Consider the following 17,202-nt stretch of genomic DNA (forward strand, 5'->3'; position numbering starts at 1 on the left):
CTGCCCCAGAATCCTGACACCAGAGGGCTGCCAGCCAAATATCCCACGCAATTTGCCCATCAGCTCTGCTATAAGACGATTTAGCCTCCAGCAAACTGTAAGCTCATTTTCATGAGGGGGAAAGACAAAGCTAAAATTGGTTGATATTACGCTAATATATTTAGATGTATCTAGAAAAGATTTGCTAGACTTTGTTCTCATATTAGAACATATTCTCATATTAGAATTTGTTCTCATATTAGACTTTGTTCTCATATTATTCTCATATTATATTCTCATGTTAGAATATAATGTTGTATAAGGAGTATTTACCCTAACTTTTTATCTGGGTATATCTCATTATACACCATGCTCTCAGTAGAATTATTAGTCACAAAATTCTTTAGTCCCTGCTGGAAATTAATAGAACAAGGTGGGTGATTAACAACAGAGAAAAGACACAGACCCCATTAAACAAAGGCATCAGTTTGGTTTGCGTTGACTTTTCCTCAATGTATTGAGACTATGGTCTGCTGTGTATTGAGGGAAGTCACTGGTGTTATTTCTTTATTCATATTTTATATTAATTTGCACCTTTAGAATATACCTGAGCTTCTGTGTTTTTCTATTACTCATGTTGGCAGTTACCTAGGTGGGAAGTTCAACTTTCATGTATCTTCTTGGGATCAACTTGTCCTGTTATCTGGAAAGAGGAATGGATGCTTCAGTATTTATACCAGGTTAATTATAACCATTATTAATCTTGACCTGATCCTCCATATTTCATATCATGATCATGTTTAACAGAAATTGGTGGATATCAGCCCTTTGAGGTAGTCCAAACAAGAAGCACAAGCCTTGAGTACTAACACTATCTTTATTATAAGGTTACATTAACAGAATCTTGCAAGACTGAAAATATTTCTCCCCTCCTTTACTTTTACTTTCCAGAAAACTAGGGAGGGTCCCTTCTGAATCGCTTCCCATACCCCTTCTGTTTCTGTGGTCTGAGTTACCTTTTGCATGATGGTTGTCTAGTCTGTGACTCTTCCTCTGGTTTCCCAAGGTCATTCCCACATACCACTACAGTGGAGGTATAATTGATATATGCCTTTATGAGTATATGTTTTACGGACAAGCAGTGTTGGGTTATGGTAGGTTAGTGTGGGGTATACTGTAGAAGCAGCCCTTTGAAATTCATTGAGAGTTTGTCTCCCCCGGTCCTTGCTGGACCAGTTATCTCAATGCACGCTGTTGGTATATCTTTTTGTGTGTAACTATTTATAACAAAAGAACTTGAATATCATCCTGCACTAAGCACAAGAACTTGGCCTAAATTTGTTAGTTTTATTATAGTGACCTGTACTGTTTATTTGCATTTATGTTATATCAACATTTCACACACATATATAACATACCTATTTCCTGAAGCCATGGTTTTTGGCCAAGGCCACGGCTGATCCGCTCTTAATAGGGCAACTCGAGTATGGATGTAATTTATACCAAGTACAGTACAAAAATCTTCTTGGAAATACTTTGAAGTGAAAATGCTGTGAGTTATTTCTCAGAGGGGCAATAAAAGAATTAAATCTGTATTAGTGTGCCAAAACAGAAACAAAAATTCAAGGAAGATGGCTTACACTGAGCAACCCACCCACCCCCCGCCAGCCCTTACATGTCCTGTGTAATAGTCAGTACTTGAGCCACAGATAAAACTGCATCAGGCAGGTTTTCAGGGCTAATCCTGAAAGCTAGGTATAGTGACATTAGCACCTCTAATTTGCAATAGGCAAGATGTATATATTCATCCATGGAATGTATAAATACTGTATGAGCAAAGGCCTATTACACAGGTGTCATCAAACTTATGTGTAAGGACCTTCCATTTAAACATGGTGAGTGAAAGCTTTAAAGTTTTAAGATACTTGTTGACTGATTATATGTGTTATAAGGAGCAAAGTTCACCTCCTTGCCACATAAGCAGAGAAAACGAACAATCATTAGCCAGTCTACAAAAGATCAACTTTCTGATAACCAGCTGTCCTTGTCACTGTATTTCAAAGCTTTTTTCATTGATGCTATTCCTATCAGACATTGTGGCTTAAAAGAATTTTATATATTTCCTCCTGAAAAAAAAAAAAAAGTGTTAACCTGGGGAAAAAGGATGGGTGTCCATGTAGAGGATGGCACATGGCTGCCATCAGAAAAGAGGGAGAAGTAGAAGTGGGAGCTCACCTAGATGAAATAGTTTTGACTAGATTGCCTTCAAGTCAACCATGACTCCTGGTGACTGCCTGGACAAATCCCTGCAGGACAAGGTTTTTTGGAAGTGATTTGCCATTGCCTGCTTCCTAGGATTGAGAGAGAGTGACTGGCCCAAGGTTGCCCAGATGGCTTTGTGCCTAAGATGGGACTAGAACTCCCAGTCTCCTGGTTTCTAGCCTGGTACTTTAACTACTACACCAAACTAGCTCTCAAAAAAAAAGAAAGAAAAGAAAAGAAAAGAAAAGAAAAGAAAAGAAAAGAAAAGAAAAGAAAAATGAGCACACATGGAATTGGATGGGGAAAGGATTGCACAGCAGCAGAAGTGCTATCTGGAGGAAATTAATTTCAGTCTCATGCAACAAAAGAGCCAGAACTGCACATCTATTATGGGAGGAAAAAAAAACCCCATAACATGGAAAGGTGTTTATATTATTACGTTTAAATTGCTGAACTGAGAGTAATATCAGTTCTGAAGACTGATAGTGCAAGAGTGAGCAGGAGACTATACAAATGCTTCATGAAGCATGCATCTTGAGGATTTTCACCAGAGATGGTGCAACACTTAGCATACGTTGTGGAAATTTTATATTTCTATCTTTTATCCTATTTCAAATATTTACATTTTGTTACAGTATCTCCCTCCATATTTTCTTCTTTCTTGTTCTCCTACCCTTGAATCTGCCTCCTGCTCTTCCATTGTTATTCCAAGGCATCATCAGCATTACTGGCTTTCCCCACCACTGAAGAGATTTAAGCCTCTCAGATGGAGCTTAACTAAGATTGACTTTACCTGATCACATACATTGCTTAAAAATCTCCCTATTTCCATTCCTCAAGACTTTTGTTAAGTTCCTAAGTACTGTGAATCTAGCCATGTCCTTAATTGCTGGTAATACTGTCAGTGTCACTGTTTCAATGATTTCTTCTCCTTGATTTCTTCTCCTTTATTTGTACTGTCCTGTTGACTTTAAGCTGACCTATGTACAAGAAAATGCAGAAACAGCTTGTACATTGTAAGGAAGAGATCATAGCAAGAGAAAGAAATAAATGGCTATGCTACATAACTCCCAATTCCAGAATTTAAAATAATTCATCATTGGTTTTCATCCTGTCTGCAAATGCTGCTAATTTTCTGAGCACATGTATCTTGAGGAGTTGTATAGGACCTTTCACAAGAGATTACAAACAAAAAAAAAACTCTGACTCAGCATGTTATGAAGTCTCCTACCTCATTCCACTTACAGAAATTGACTGGACTATATCTGTCACTCTTACTTAAAGTTAGTAGGCAGTTTGGGGGATCAAAGTAGATACTGGGACACATATACATTTTCCTTCAATGGAGATGATAGCAGGCAGAAACTGACCTGAAACAACTAAGGGATTCCTTTTGCTGCCCACCCCTACACCCTCTCCTGCATCTGTTGCCTGAGGTAGTTGTTTCCCTCAGCCTAATAGTAGGGTTAGGTCTGTGTAGAAGAAGTATATTGCTAGATTTCAGTTCTCTTTTTTCTTGCAAGAGTTGTGCAAAGCACAATTTCATTGAATTAAAACACAGTATCACATGCAGAAGGATACTTATATCTCCAGTACAATGTAATGAATTAACAATGAAATGAACATTGGCTTCTGAATAGATTTGACTTCAATAAATGATGCTATCCCTTTGAGCAGTCTTTGACTTTGCTCTAGCCTATACCCAGAAGGAAAATTCAGTTCTCAAGCAAAATTGGGAAGTAATCTGGAAAATATAGAAGGGCACATATCTCACAGTTGTTACAGGCATCAAAAACATGGTTAACAGGCTAGCCTTCATTTTGTTATCAACTTGTCTTTCTTTTGTCTATTCAGGTGGAATGCCCTGGTTATTTTGCACAGGCAAATCTACCTGTCGTTGATCATAACTCTAGGAAAACAAACTCTTTGAGTTGCTGTTCAAGTATTCAAGATGTAAAATGGTTCTCTGTTCTCAGCCAGTTGTTGTCTGGCTCTGTACACACCTTGTCTTCTGCTCTTATTAAATTCAACAGCCAAATTCATATTGACTTTAATGGGAGAAGAATTAGACTCATATTGAGATACTGAAACAGCATAGCTTATGTCGTCAGTATGATTATGAGTTCTCCCATCATCTTTCCCCCCCCCCCCAACATCTGTCTCTTTCAGCATATAAATGAACTGCCTTGCAATGCAAACATTTCAGGAAATTTATGCATCTGGCTTTACTGGCAACCAAAAGAAAGCTGTGGTATATTGGAAGCTTGACAGACCCACTAGTTTTTATAGCTTGGATTACAAATGCTCTCCATTTAGTCTCATTAGAGGACTAAATTAATAGAACAGAAAAGAAAAAGAATACCTTTTTTTGACTGCTTTAGCTATGTAATATATCTAGTAAAGAAAGGCAGTAAGAGGGATAATAATGAACTACAACAGTTCAGCATTATCAACTCTTACAACAACCTTAAGCTGCCTGATGCCCTTCATATTGGAGGACTTTGTTTCTCATAATCTAATAAATTCAAACAGATAGATAGATAGATAGATAGATAGATAGATAGATAGATAGATAGATAGATAGATGATGGATGGATAGATAGATAGATAGATAGATAGATAGATAGATAGATAGATAGATAATCTCTATTTAGCATGACCAGTGGCCCTATCCTCAATTTCTTTTCAACGCATGTTATTAACTTGCTCCAAACAATTAGAAGATTCAGTTAAATATTTGGTATAGACTACATTTCTTTTTTACATCTTACAGCAGCTATTTTGAACATTGTTGGAGATTTGAATCCAACAGCAGTGACTCTTCAGCACCTCATGATCTACTGACTGCAAGGGGCAGTGGGGTGTATGTAGAGACTTAAGGATTTATTCTGTGTTCCCTCTTTGCCACTCACTCTGCCTGCTCTTTGTTTCATGAGATTGCTAATTTGAGGTTACTTCCTTTTGCATATATATATATATATACACACACACACACACATACATACATACATACATACATACATACCTATCTATCTATCTATCTATCTATCTATCTATCTATCTATCTATCTATCTATTTATCATATTTGTGTAGCCGCCCATCTCACAAAAAATTTACTCTGGGCAGAGTACAACACTCAGTTAAAAAAAAAAACCAATAAATACATATAAAAAAATCATTATTAAAACTATAAAAGCTATAAAAAAGCACACAGAACAAGAGAGGATGATGTTAACCACAGTAAGGGAGCCATCGCAAAATCTCCCTGGTCCCCTGGCACTCCCAGGCCTGACCACATAGCCAGTTCTTGAGGGATGGAGCTAACCTCATATCTGGGGGGGAGAAGATTCCACAAAGTGGGACCACAGCAGAGAAGGCCCGCCTCCTGGGATCTGCCAAATGTAATTCCCTGACAGATGGGACCTACAGCATGCCTTTTACTTCCCAGGCACACACACAGCTAGTACATGTTCTTTGATTCTGTTTCTGGTATGATGTAGTTAACTAGGTGCTATGTTTTGCCTAATCATTCCTCAGATTGGATTCCTGTTCTCAGGAACACTCACATGCAGACACAGAACACCTTAGCCTCCAACAAAATTAAGGGATGGGATAAAGAAAAATGAATGGGGCAAATTATTTTTATCTTTTTATCATCCGGAAAAACCTTCACTTTAAATTAGTAAAATATCTGATTTCCAAGCCAGTGTCATCCCCAAATCTGAGCCATTTTGCCTCATAGAAACAGCAGAATGCTGAAAGTTGTCTTATCATGTCAGAAATGTGTCCATTTGCCCCAGTATTGCCTTTCTGACTGTTAACATTTTTCTAGAAATATTTCACATTAATGACACTTTAACAATGAATAAGATTTCAGAGAAAAGTGGGGGGGAACCCATTACAGATATAGTCCCTTAACAAACAGTGGACTAGGTTGGGTGAGAACCTTGGTCAGAATTTGGAAGTGTGGGTAACTATCCAACTGCCAGGTGGGCTCCTTCTGGCAGTCATCTGTCTTTCCCAGCAACACTGCTATCAACGTCTCTCTCTTGAGGACATGTCCCTCAGAGTGAATTGATCACTCTACTAAGGCCCACCAGCTGCTTCCCAGTTGCAGCATTTGCCACGTCAAGAAAGTGGCTATTGGGAATTGTCCACAGCATCCACCAGGCAAAATGCCTTGCTTTGAAGATAGCCCTCCAAGTATGCACCTATGGCTAGGCTTTGAGGCTAAAATTCAGAGTTGAGACCCCAAAGGACTCCCAAATAAGCTCCAAGAATGTGGGAAATGATGGAATGGCAGCAGTCTCTGTTCCTGAGAGGCAGAGGGCAGCCAGATAGAAATGCATACCTGAAACAGCAGGTAGAAGCCATGGCCTGGAGTAAGGGCTTTGCCCAGTTCAGACGAGTTCACCAGCTGTGGCCCTATTTGGACTGTGAAGTCTAGGTGCTGGTAACTTATTTCACATCTCAACTGTCATGTGGTCTACGCAGTATACTTTTCTGTTAGCTCAAGGGTTAGGGTGACGAAGAGCCATTGACATAAGATATAATCTGGGTTGTCTATAGTCTGACAGTATGCATGCTATCTCAGACCTACTTGTATCATGAAGACTCACTTCTTCAGTATAAAACAAGACACAGGCAAGTAACAAATACATTAGAGGATTTTGTTTTGTTTTAATTTTTTGAGATGGAATGGGACAATGTCCAGCAACCTTGGGGATCCCGTGGGAAGCCTACACAATGGTTGTACTATGTTTAGATGGATGCTCTTCTCCTGCAGTCTTGCTTTTGTTTATTTATTTTTAGTGTTTTAACAGTTTTGACATTGTTTTAATTGTTGGTTGTATACCACCCAGAGTCCCATTAAGTGAGATGGGCAGCCATATAAATTTGTTAAATAAATAAATAAAATGTAAAGGTAAGCTGGAAAACTTGAATGACTGCAGATAGACTAAATATTAAGAGGGACTATGCTATAAGTCAGACAAGTTGAGAATGAAAGAAAGAAGGATGCAAATAAGAGGGTTGGATTTGAGAGAGATAGCAGATCAGACAAGAAAGGACATAGCAGATCTTTAAAAAGAACAGGCTGGTACATCTGAGTCTCTTTGTCTATTTTCAAGTAAACATGCCTAACATGTTTTACTACAAATTCTGTCAGAAGACTGAGATGCATACAGCTGAGCAGCACTCTCCAAGTGTTTGATAGGCAGAATTTGTAGAGATGGCTTTTTATCTGATGCTGAGAAAGGTAGAAGGAAAGAAGAGGATGGCCAGCACTAAGGTAAATGAACTCAGTTACAATGGCGATGGGTGTACTGTTGGAAGACCTGAAAAACCAGGTTGGGGACAGATTGTCATGGAGAGAATCTATCTATGTGATTGCTAAGAGTTGACAGTGACTTGATGGCAGATAATCAAGCAATCATTTTTGTTAATGTCACAAGAGACTATTCAATCTCTCTTTCAGCTTTGCCCATATATGGGAGGAATGTTTGAGACTTTGCAAAATCACCAAGTCCACTGAATCTCTAAATCACCTTCAGATCTCTCTGAAGTAAACTGAAGACACTGATTCAACTTGTTTATTTGAATCAACCTGACTGTTCGGTCCAAATATGTGATGTGAAAGGTTGATTAGTTCGAATCTCCTCTGAAAACCACCCTTTAAAGCTTTTCACAGCCCTAGTATATGGCTACAGATATTTGTCTCATTATTTCACTTTAAAGCAAATTATTCTTAAACTGTTCTTCAAAAAAATATTGTTCATCCTCAAGTAAATAGAAATCACATCTTGTAATAATAAAAATTCCAAATTATTTAGCTGCAACACTGGGGTGATATATAAATGCTGTCAGTGCTCAGATGAGGAGAGAGAAGCAGAAAGAAATTAGGGATATCTTACGTACAGTATATGGCTCTCAGCACTGTATTGCAAAAAAGTTACCTGACTTTTTTTGTCTAGTAATAGTATGTGAAAATAGTGCTGATCTTAAGAGATTGTAAATTACAAATGAAAACTCAAATTAATAAATGAAACTTAGATTTGATCTGTGCTTCCTACCTCGGAGTTGGCTTCTCTTATCATACGATATATTTGTTCCCATATGAGAGATTTTCTTCCCCGAACCCTAAAATAACAATAACAACAATAACAACAATAACAACAACAATAACAATAACAGGAGGAGGAGGAGAAAAAGAAAAATGCCAGGTCCAGTCTAAACATCTGGCTGACTGTGCAACCAACAATAATAATATAGGTTGTTTCCCTGGATTTCAGAATACTGATGAACATTCAGTATCAATATTTAAGAATTAAAATTATGATCCAGTGTGAGCAGAAACACCACATTGTTACCAGGCATATTGATCTCAGTGGATCTCTGAATTAAAGCTGTTTTCATTATTCAGTGAAATGACAGAAAATGAGTTGGACTTTGTTTCGTCTGGCACATGCATCATCAGCTAGATCTAATTGCAGCATCTTTTGACAGATGGTGATTTATAGGACAGAAAGCACAGTAATTTTTATCCAAATGCCAGCCTGATTGTCTGTGGCAACAGTTTATGGAGTTGCTGATTTCTGGACTAAACACAGGGATTGTTTGGAGAAAATAAATGCAGAACGGCAAAGTGACCCATGGTTCAAGCTATATCTTGCTTTGGAGTAGCTGAAGGGGCAAGTGGATTTTAGGCATGACATTTGGCTCCCCCCATTTGTCTTCATCCAGGTGCTCCACATTTTGTGCAATTCTGGCTGCTCCAGGTGATAGACTGCAGCTTGAAGCCACCGTAGGCATCCAGCTCTCACAAACCCAGGCAAAACAGGGTGCCTTGCATGCCCAATTAAGAATATGATGAGAATATAACTCTTCTGAGTCAGGTCCTAGTCCACCATTTGTATCTCAGAGTGACCAACCAGATGGCTCTGGAGCTATTCACAAGCAGGAGGTGGAAACGCCTCTTACACCATTGTGTCCTAGCAGCTAGTACACGGAGGCATGTTGTCTCCAGCCAAGAGGTACTACAATGCTGATGTGTGCTTTAATTTCTCCCCCTCTCTAAAAAAGCTATGCTGCATAGAAAGAGGGTAGAGAGAATGAGTGGTTTGATCATTGTGGGAGGCCTTACAGCATCAAGCTCTGCCCCAACTCCTGCTACATCACCAAAGAGCACACCCACATATGTGTGCAGGTAGACCTGCATGTTTGGATAAACCCAACTCTATCTAGCATATTATATTTATCTCTGCAAGTACAAGGCAGAGTATGCAGGGTGGAGTGCGGAAGAAGCTTCCTTCTTTCTATTCCTTCTTTCTATCCCATCAACCCTGTAAAGTAGGTTGGGCCAAAAGATGGTGACTGACCCAAAGTCAGTGAAATCCATGTTCAGCTCTGGAATTGTATCAGGTCTTCCTCATTTTATCCGACACTTAAACCACTCTGCAACATTAGTTCCAACTAGAATACTCTATCAAGGGATGTTATGGATCTAACTCCTGCATATATGTCCAGGACATGCAACCTTCAGCACCAGCATATTCTGTGGCCCCAGGGAACTTTGTTTTCTTATCTCCAGACCTCTTTCTAATCACTCTTACTGAAAATGGGTGGCAGGATTTCATGCTGTTTGGGGCTGGAAAATGCAAGTGTGTGCACTTTATAGACTTAGTGTAATTTTTTTAAAAAAACCAATCAATTATCCCTTTACCTTTACCCTATGAGTGCAAATCCTAACTCCACACATTTTTCATCTTTGCCATACCCATTATGGCCTTTGCCCTCCACTCAAATGTTAAGTGTAGCTACCAAAAAATGGTCAGTCCCTGATAAAATTTTTTAGTTAATTCACTCTTGACTTCCTTTCTTTCTAGAGGCAAAATGGTACCATCCACTCATGAACAGCAATAATACTTCTTAAAAAATATTTGTTTTTTAATAAATAATATGGTTTATTATTACAGTTCAGCAAGACTCTAAGCATCTTACAATAAAAGGGTTAAAATACAAACTACAATGAGAAATAATAACTACAGTGAAAAATGACTGCTGGAAAAGAGAAACTTGGGAAGTGAAGGAATGGAATAGACCATCCTAGGAGGGAGGTAAGTCTGGCTGGAAGCATCTCACCTGGCAGCATTTTATTGTCTGTGTCCCTCCTCTCCAGCATGAACAAGTTCACCAATCTTTTTCATTGTATGCTGGTGTGATGGAATGTTATGGCGAAGGCTGTGCTCGAGGAGATAAGCATTTCCTTAGTCCCCAGAATGAGCATGGGAAGGTGAAGAGGATGAGGCTGGCACCACCCTAAGGAATTTGCAGTGTTTGCTTACTGGCTTGGGAAGTTTAGATTCAGTCTGGTGAGATTCTGTCTTGTAGGTGGAAGCTAATAAATGCAATAGAACTGTAACTGTACTGTCTCGTGGAGTTCTTTGGGCTGAACCTGACAGCTGGCTTCCATTGCAGTACTCTTTCACTAACTCTCCCATGGTGAGAAAACCACCTTTCCTCCTCCTATTCCGTAGACCTCTACCAAAATCTTAAATTCTCTGTTATGGTGGAACCTTGTCAAGTTCTCACTCCAAATCAGAGAGTATTACTCTCACTGCACAGTCTGGTCTCACACAGCAATATCTTCAAATAACTCTGACATTCTAGGTAAGCCAGAAGTCAGGCTGGCTGTCTTGAAGCAAAACTGGTGATCTGCCATGTGCTCTCGCAAAGTTCCTCATTAAAACAGATGGCCTCCTTTCTTGCCCATGAGAAAAGGAATGTAACCCTGCCTTGCCTATGAGCTTGGTTTTGTTACTGTAATATTTTTAAATGAGATAGGATTAACAAGCTTTCAGTGTCTTGGCTGCCACACACTTACACTTATACAAAAGGCTCACTTACACAAAAGGCTGAAATTTCACTTAAGATGTCATGTGTTGCCCCCTGCCCCCATATTTTAGTATTTTTAAACATAGCTTAACATATTCAGGTTTCTCTATTACCAAGAATTATGGCAACAATTTGGAATTGGAATATAGTTTTTAAAGCTTCTTTATGACTTATGTCCAGATTTCATCGTGAATTTATTATATTTTGCATAATGCATGCTCAGATGCAATAATATAATATTATTATATTTTGCAAACTGCATGCTCAGACGTAATAATATTATGTCTTAGCATGCATTTTGTTTTATTTTATTTTTTGTAACTATGTGACATATCTTATGAAAAGGAATGCTAACTCAGATAGCTTGTAAATATAAAATATTGGTATGATACAATACCAGTACACCACAGGCATTGTGTAATGGCTATACAGGTAATTCCTTGCTTAACAACTGCCCTGTTTAGCAATGGTTTGAAATTACGACAGCATTGAAAAATTAACTTTACAACCAGTCCTTGTACTTATGACCATCACAGAATACCTGTGGTCACATGTTTGAAATTCAGGCATTTCACAGCAAGTGTTTATGAACATCACAGCATCCCAAGGCCATGTGATATTTTGCTAAATGACTGTGGGTGATTTATGTGATGACTGCAGCAGAAATAAGGTTGTAAGTCCATCGCAGTCATGTGATATCTCACTGAATGACTGCATTGCTTAGCGATGGAGTTGCCAATCCCAATTGTGGTCATTAAGCGAGGAGTACCTGTATATTTATAACTTACACTTGTTGATTAAGCACATTTGTTTATCTTTTATTTTAAAAAATTAAATTAAAAGAGTAAATATAAAATATTAATAAAATAAAAATAATTTAAACATAAACATAAATATAATTAAAACAATTACAAATTAAAATAAAATTTAAAATATCCTTAAATCAATAAGATTAATAGAAATAACAACTAAAAAATAAAAATATGTTGGAAACACATTTCATCTGAATGCTGAGCAATTTTAATTTTGAACAAATAGAAAAAAATGACAGTGGTGGGGAATATTCGGATGTCATGCATCCAAGGAAGATGGTACCAAAAGATGTGGTAGAAAATTTTAGTCGTTTTTAAAATTAATAGAAATTTAAAGGAGGGATGTGACATACTCAGTGCTGGCAATTTATTTAAATTTAGGCTGATATTTTTTTCTTAACTAAAACACTTTTCACATCGAGACACTAAGAGCTTCATAAGCCCCTGAAGCTCTTGAAGTTTTTTTTCTTTTAAGGCAATAATGCCCAGTTACAAATGGTTGTTGGAATGTAACAAATTATATGTCCAAGAGTACTGTATATGGAGGAAACATGTCCAGTACATAAATTTCATGGCAGACCATTTTGACTATGATTTTTGAGCCAGCTCTGTATCCACTTAATTAACAAGATATATTATGTCTATGGCATTTCCACAATCTGTTAAGGAAGACAGCAAATTAAAAAGCAAGATAAGGTTAGTCTGGTAAGATTTGTTCTTAATAAATCTGTACAAACTTCTGGTATTTACTGCAATATTTTAAAGTGTTGGCAGACCTATCTTTTCATGATCTGGTCTAGAAGTTTCCCAGGTGTCAGAGTGATTTGTCTGTAATTTGCTAGAGCTTCTTTTCTCTCCTTTTCTCCTTTCTGAAGGGAAGGATGGTATTTTATCTATCTCAGTGATCTGGCATTTTACCAGGTCTTCAGGATTACCCTCTCCGAGTTTACCTTTCTTTCTGTACTTAAATATACATTTTGCTGCCGAATTTCCCATTTGGAGAACTATTTAGAAATTTGGATTGCTGAATAAATTAGTTTAATTTTTTTCTCTGAAAAAACTGAAAAATACTAATAATTTAATTATTTAGCATATTTAGATCTCAATGTAGCATATAATAGATATATGATTTTGCCTGCAGTTCGTTCGTTCTTTCTTTCTTTCTTTCTTTCTTTCTTTCTTTCTTTCTTTCTTTCTTTCTTTCTCTCTCTCTCTCTCTCTCTCTCTCTCTCTCTTTCTTTCTTTCTTTCTTTCTTTCCATATCTAATGAAAGAGACAAAAATAGAAGAAACTGTATTGATTTTAGTGGTATTAAGGCATTCTGAAATTTTCTTAGATTGTACCCAGCTAGGCTGTTGTTGGAAAGAAATCTCACCAAGTTTGTTTTCAAGCGGGGAATAACAATGCGCAGACAGTTGCTTGAAATAGAGATGAAGTTTATTTCCGAGACCAAATGTACAGAGTCAGCTGTCGGGGCAGCTGCCATGAGCCCTCCCCTTTCAGCCCTTTATATAGAGAAAGCCTTGCTCTTGTTCATCGAAAGTGTGCCCTTCAGGAATTCCCCAAAAATTCACTTAGCCGCCATTCTGAGAAGGAGCCCTCTGTAGTTAGGCGCCCTGCTGAGTTGTGATTTTCCATTTGTTTAGAATTTGATGATTGAAATGGTAGTCTCCTTGGGGAAAGGATCCCTTCTTATTTGATCAAAGAGATCTCCTGTTAAACCTCAGCTGGGAAGGAATGTTATTGGCTTGGCGTCTCTCACAGCATTTTAATCTATGTATCTGGCCCATTCTAATTGTAGTTTCTCACCTTTTGCTTTGGTCACGGAGGGAAGATTGCATGGCGGGGAGGAGGATTTCCTTCTCACACACTGTGTATTGCAAAACTAAGCTAAAGTAAAATACATTGTTAATGCAAATTCTAAAATTATGCTTATATAGTAGTTAAATACTATGTATATTAACTAAAAGTATTATTCTTTTCATGTCTATTCAGCCATTGAATTAACAAGAGCCATTGGATTAATAGGATACTCTCTCAGATAAGCTGCTTCACTAATGTAGGAAGAAATATGATTCTAAATCAACAATAATGTCATTATTTAGACTAAGCTCTAATATGAAAACCATGGGTTTGGGGGGTTTTTTCCCCCTTGCAGGGAACCTTTTAAAAGGATGTTTCACTGATAGTCAAGTTCTTTTCAGAATACACAAAGATGAAGCTTTTCAGCCAAAAGGGAATAATTCAAATTAGTTCAAGGCAGATTGCTGTAAGCATTTCAGCTTGAAGTCCTAATGGTGAAGCATCACTGAGCCACTCATTGTTGCTCACAGTGAAAACACAATGATAAGACACTTTCCCCTCCTTCCCGGCAGCTTTTGCCTTCCCTCCTAGGTGGGATTCGTTTGGAAACTGAAGGAACATTTTTGCCCTTGTCTGCTGTGTGCAGGTTTCAAGTGGCCACCTCACACTAGATTGCCGCATCTTATTGCTTTTTGGTGCCATTATTCTAGGCTATAGAAAGCCTTCCATTTTCACTGCATTATCATTATAGCTCTCCTCTGTCTTTCAGGCTATTACATCTGTTTAAATCCAGAGCAGAGCAAACAATCCGGTAGTAGTAAGAGGGTGTAGAGCAAACATTTGAATTGATCAGAGCTTGCAATTCCTGCCTTTTGTATATAGCTTTAACAACTGCTCCTAAAAACTGAGACACCATGTATTTCCACAATGGGAGTTAATGCTGATGAATGGCTGGTAAATAGCTTTGATGATGCTTCAGATAACTGCCTGTGTTACATAGCAGTACTTTGAAAAATGAACAATGGACCCATTAACAACTGATTGGCATGAGCTGGCAGTGTTTAATCACATTTACAACACAATGAAGCTCAGTGGCTCTTCAAATAACAATTTTCACTGGCATACAGTGAACTTTTTTTCCTTCGAAATAGTTTCTATTTTTGTTTACAGGTGCCTCTGCCCATCTGGCGAGCAAGTATTTCCCCAAAACAATTTCTGTTATCTCACTGAAACAGAATTAGTTCTTGGTTGGTACAGAGAGGTCATAATCCATCCAAAGCAAAATCTTACTAAGAACCATCAGCCAAATTCATCCATAATAATATACAACCTTGTAAACCAACCTGGGAAAACTGGGTTTTGAATAGTGGCATACACCATTTTAAAATAAGAAAATAAATAAAGTCACAAGAGAAGCACCATATGACTTAGAAGATGGTATTGGTAAATGAAATACAAATAGATATAAACTTCAAGGAAATAACATTTGGTCATATAAAGTGAATGAAATCTAGGAATCCCTGGCAAGAGACTGAATACAAATTGCATCTACATTCCTTTGCCTGCCATCTGGTGGTGCCCGGGCAGTGAAATTAATGGTAGGAGGAACCCTAAAAAATAGGTCATACATTCCTTCTATGTTCCTGAGATAACTAACCTCCCAAAAGTTGTAAAAAGGCTGATAAAACAATGTATACCGTTCTCAACTTTTGGAAGGATGATTTCACATATATTTATCTCAGTCAAGATGTTAAACAGAGAGACAGAGAAGTTTCACAGATCATTGAATATTATCTCTGATGTACAGACTAATAAACATCAGACAAGAGTATTAAGTTGATAATTAGAGAAAATATTAAAGGAAAGGCTAGCTCAAAGCTCTTTTTACATGGTTCAGACAGACTGGGGAAGCTGTTTTTAGACATCTTAATGTAGAAATGTATTAGTGATTTGATTAGGTGAATGCTGTGCTATGGTAACCTATTTCTATAATCTTCTGATACTATTTTAACTTGTTCTAATCTATAATAGACTTACATTTCAGTAAAAACAGAGAGAGAGAGAGAGAGAGAGAGGGAGAGAGAGAGAGAGAGAGAGAGAGAAGAAACTCTTTGGCTCAGGGCATGATAAATGATGTGTGTCTAAATCCCAGGAGCCAAATGTCCATTATTGTGTGTAATAACTGGTAAGCAAATGGCTGAAACAGAGTTATATTAGGAGAATTTTGAGTATAAACAATACTTCAGAACCATAACATACTGTATATAGGAAGCTATTAGCTATTCTTTACTCCACGGACAAAATGTGCATTGTGACATCATAATGCAAGCTATGTTGTTTTGTAGTGGCCTAGCAAAGTCGCACACAAATTTGTAAGGGGGAGAGTTTGTTTTCTTACATACCTTTCATTGCTAGCTCCCTCCCCACGGATACCTATAATAACATACTTCTTGTGTTCTGCCTTAAAAGCTTAATTAAATAGGTTAGAGGTAATGCTGATTTAGACTTATGATAACATGCATAAACCAAACCCTCTTGGTTTATTCAAAATAACATAGTCAAAACAAATAATTGCTTATCATCATGTGTGAACCCAGCCAATGAAAAAGTACTTTGATTACTGCTTACAGTAAAATTAGCCATTGAAAAGGACCAACTGTGTAAGTAAAATAGTTACTTACATAATTACACAACATAAGCATAGCAATGGGATCTATTGATCCTATCTCACATCTTTTTATCATTTTCCTCTCAAAGTTCAAATAAAATATAGACAATGCACAATTAGAATTACAATGTCCACAGTCAGATTAAAAATTAAAACATAAAGAACACCAACACCCAATAAGCAACAATCTATAATAATACATTCCACTGCAACTCCATAAAGACAGATGAGAGAGACACAGACAGAGAAAGGGATATACAGTAGTTCTGTGGAAGAGCACTTTGAACAGATAATCTCCTTGAGAGTAACTGGCTACTCCCAATTATTTTGGCTCAGAGCTGACCTGTATTGGCTCTGTTCAGATAGAGGATAAGAGTTTTCTGCATTTAAGGTTCTACCTGAATACAGAGCAGTTAGATTTGATCTGTGTGTGTGTGTGCGTGTGCCTGCGTGTTATAGAACAGCTGTGTGTACTTTGTGATAATTCTGTAAGCTAGGTTAGTTTGGAAACTGCCTTATCTTGACTTGATAAGATGAATGCTATCTTGTCCTCTGAAGTTCAGCTGCTGGGAAGACATTTTTGCTTTTCTTGAACTTGAATAAATCTGGTACAGTATCTGGGCAGATCTGGTTACACGTTTTCTATCCTATTCCTCCTGCAGATCCCCAATTCTCTTAGAAATCACTCCTTAAGTCTAGGCATCCATGTGGGATGGAGAAGACAAGAAACAACGTGTGTTGTGATATTATGTCACAAACTCCACACCTTGCATGTGATATCATGA

The 17,202-nt window shown here is 37.7% G+C and overlaps 1 protein-coding gene across 1 annotated transcript in view; it reads left to right on the forward strand.

Annotated features, from left to right (window-relative positions):
- The window catches only part of GRIK2 (glutamate ionotropic receptor kainate type subunit 2), a 617,875-nt gene that overhangs the window by 45,200 nt on the left and 555,473 nt on the right, over positions 1 to 17,202 (forward strand). Inside the window, exon 2 of the mRNA XM_088138810.1 lies at positions 10,216 to 10,356. The gene's annotated coding sequence lies outside the window, so the exon portion shown is untranslated. The remainder of the gene's footprint in view (positions 1 to 10,215; positions 10,357 to 17,202) is intronic.

The sequence above is a fragment of the Python bivittatus genome, unplaced genomic scaffold (genome assembly GCF_059951505.1).
Source record: "Python bivittatus isolate LINGU-HERP-01145 unplaced genomic scaffold, Pbiv_v1 ctg000020_np1212, whole genome shotgun sequence".
In the NCBI taxonomy this organism is placed as follows: domain Eukaryota; kingdom Metazoa; phylum Chordata; class Lepidosauria; order Squamata; family Pythonidae; genus Python; species Python bivittatus.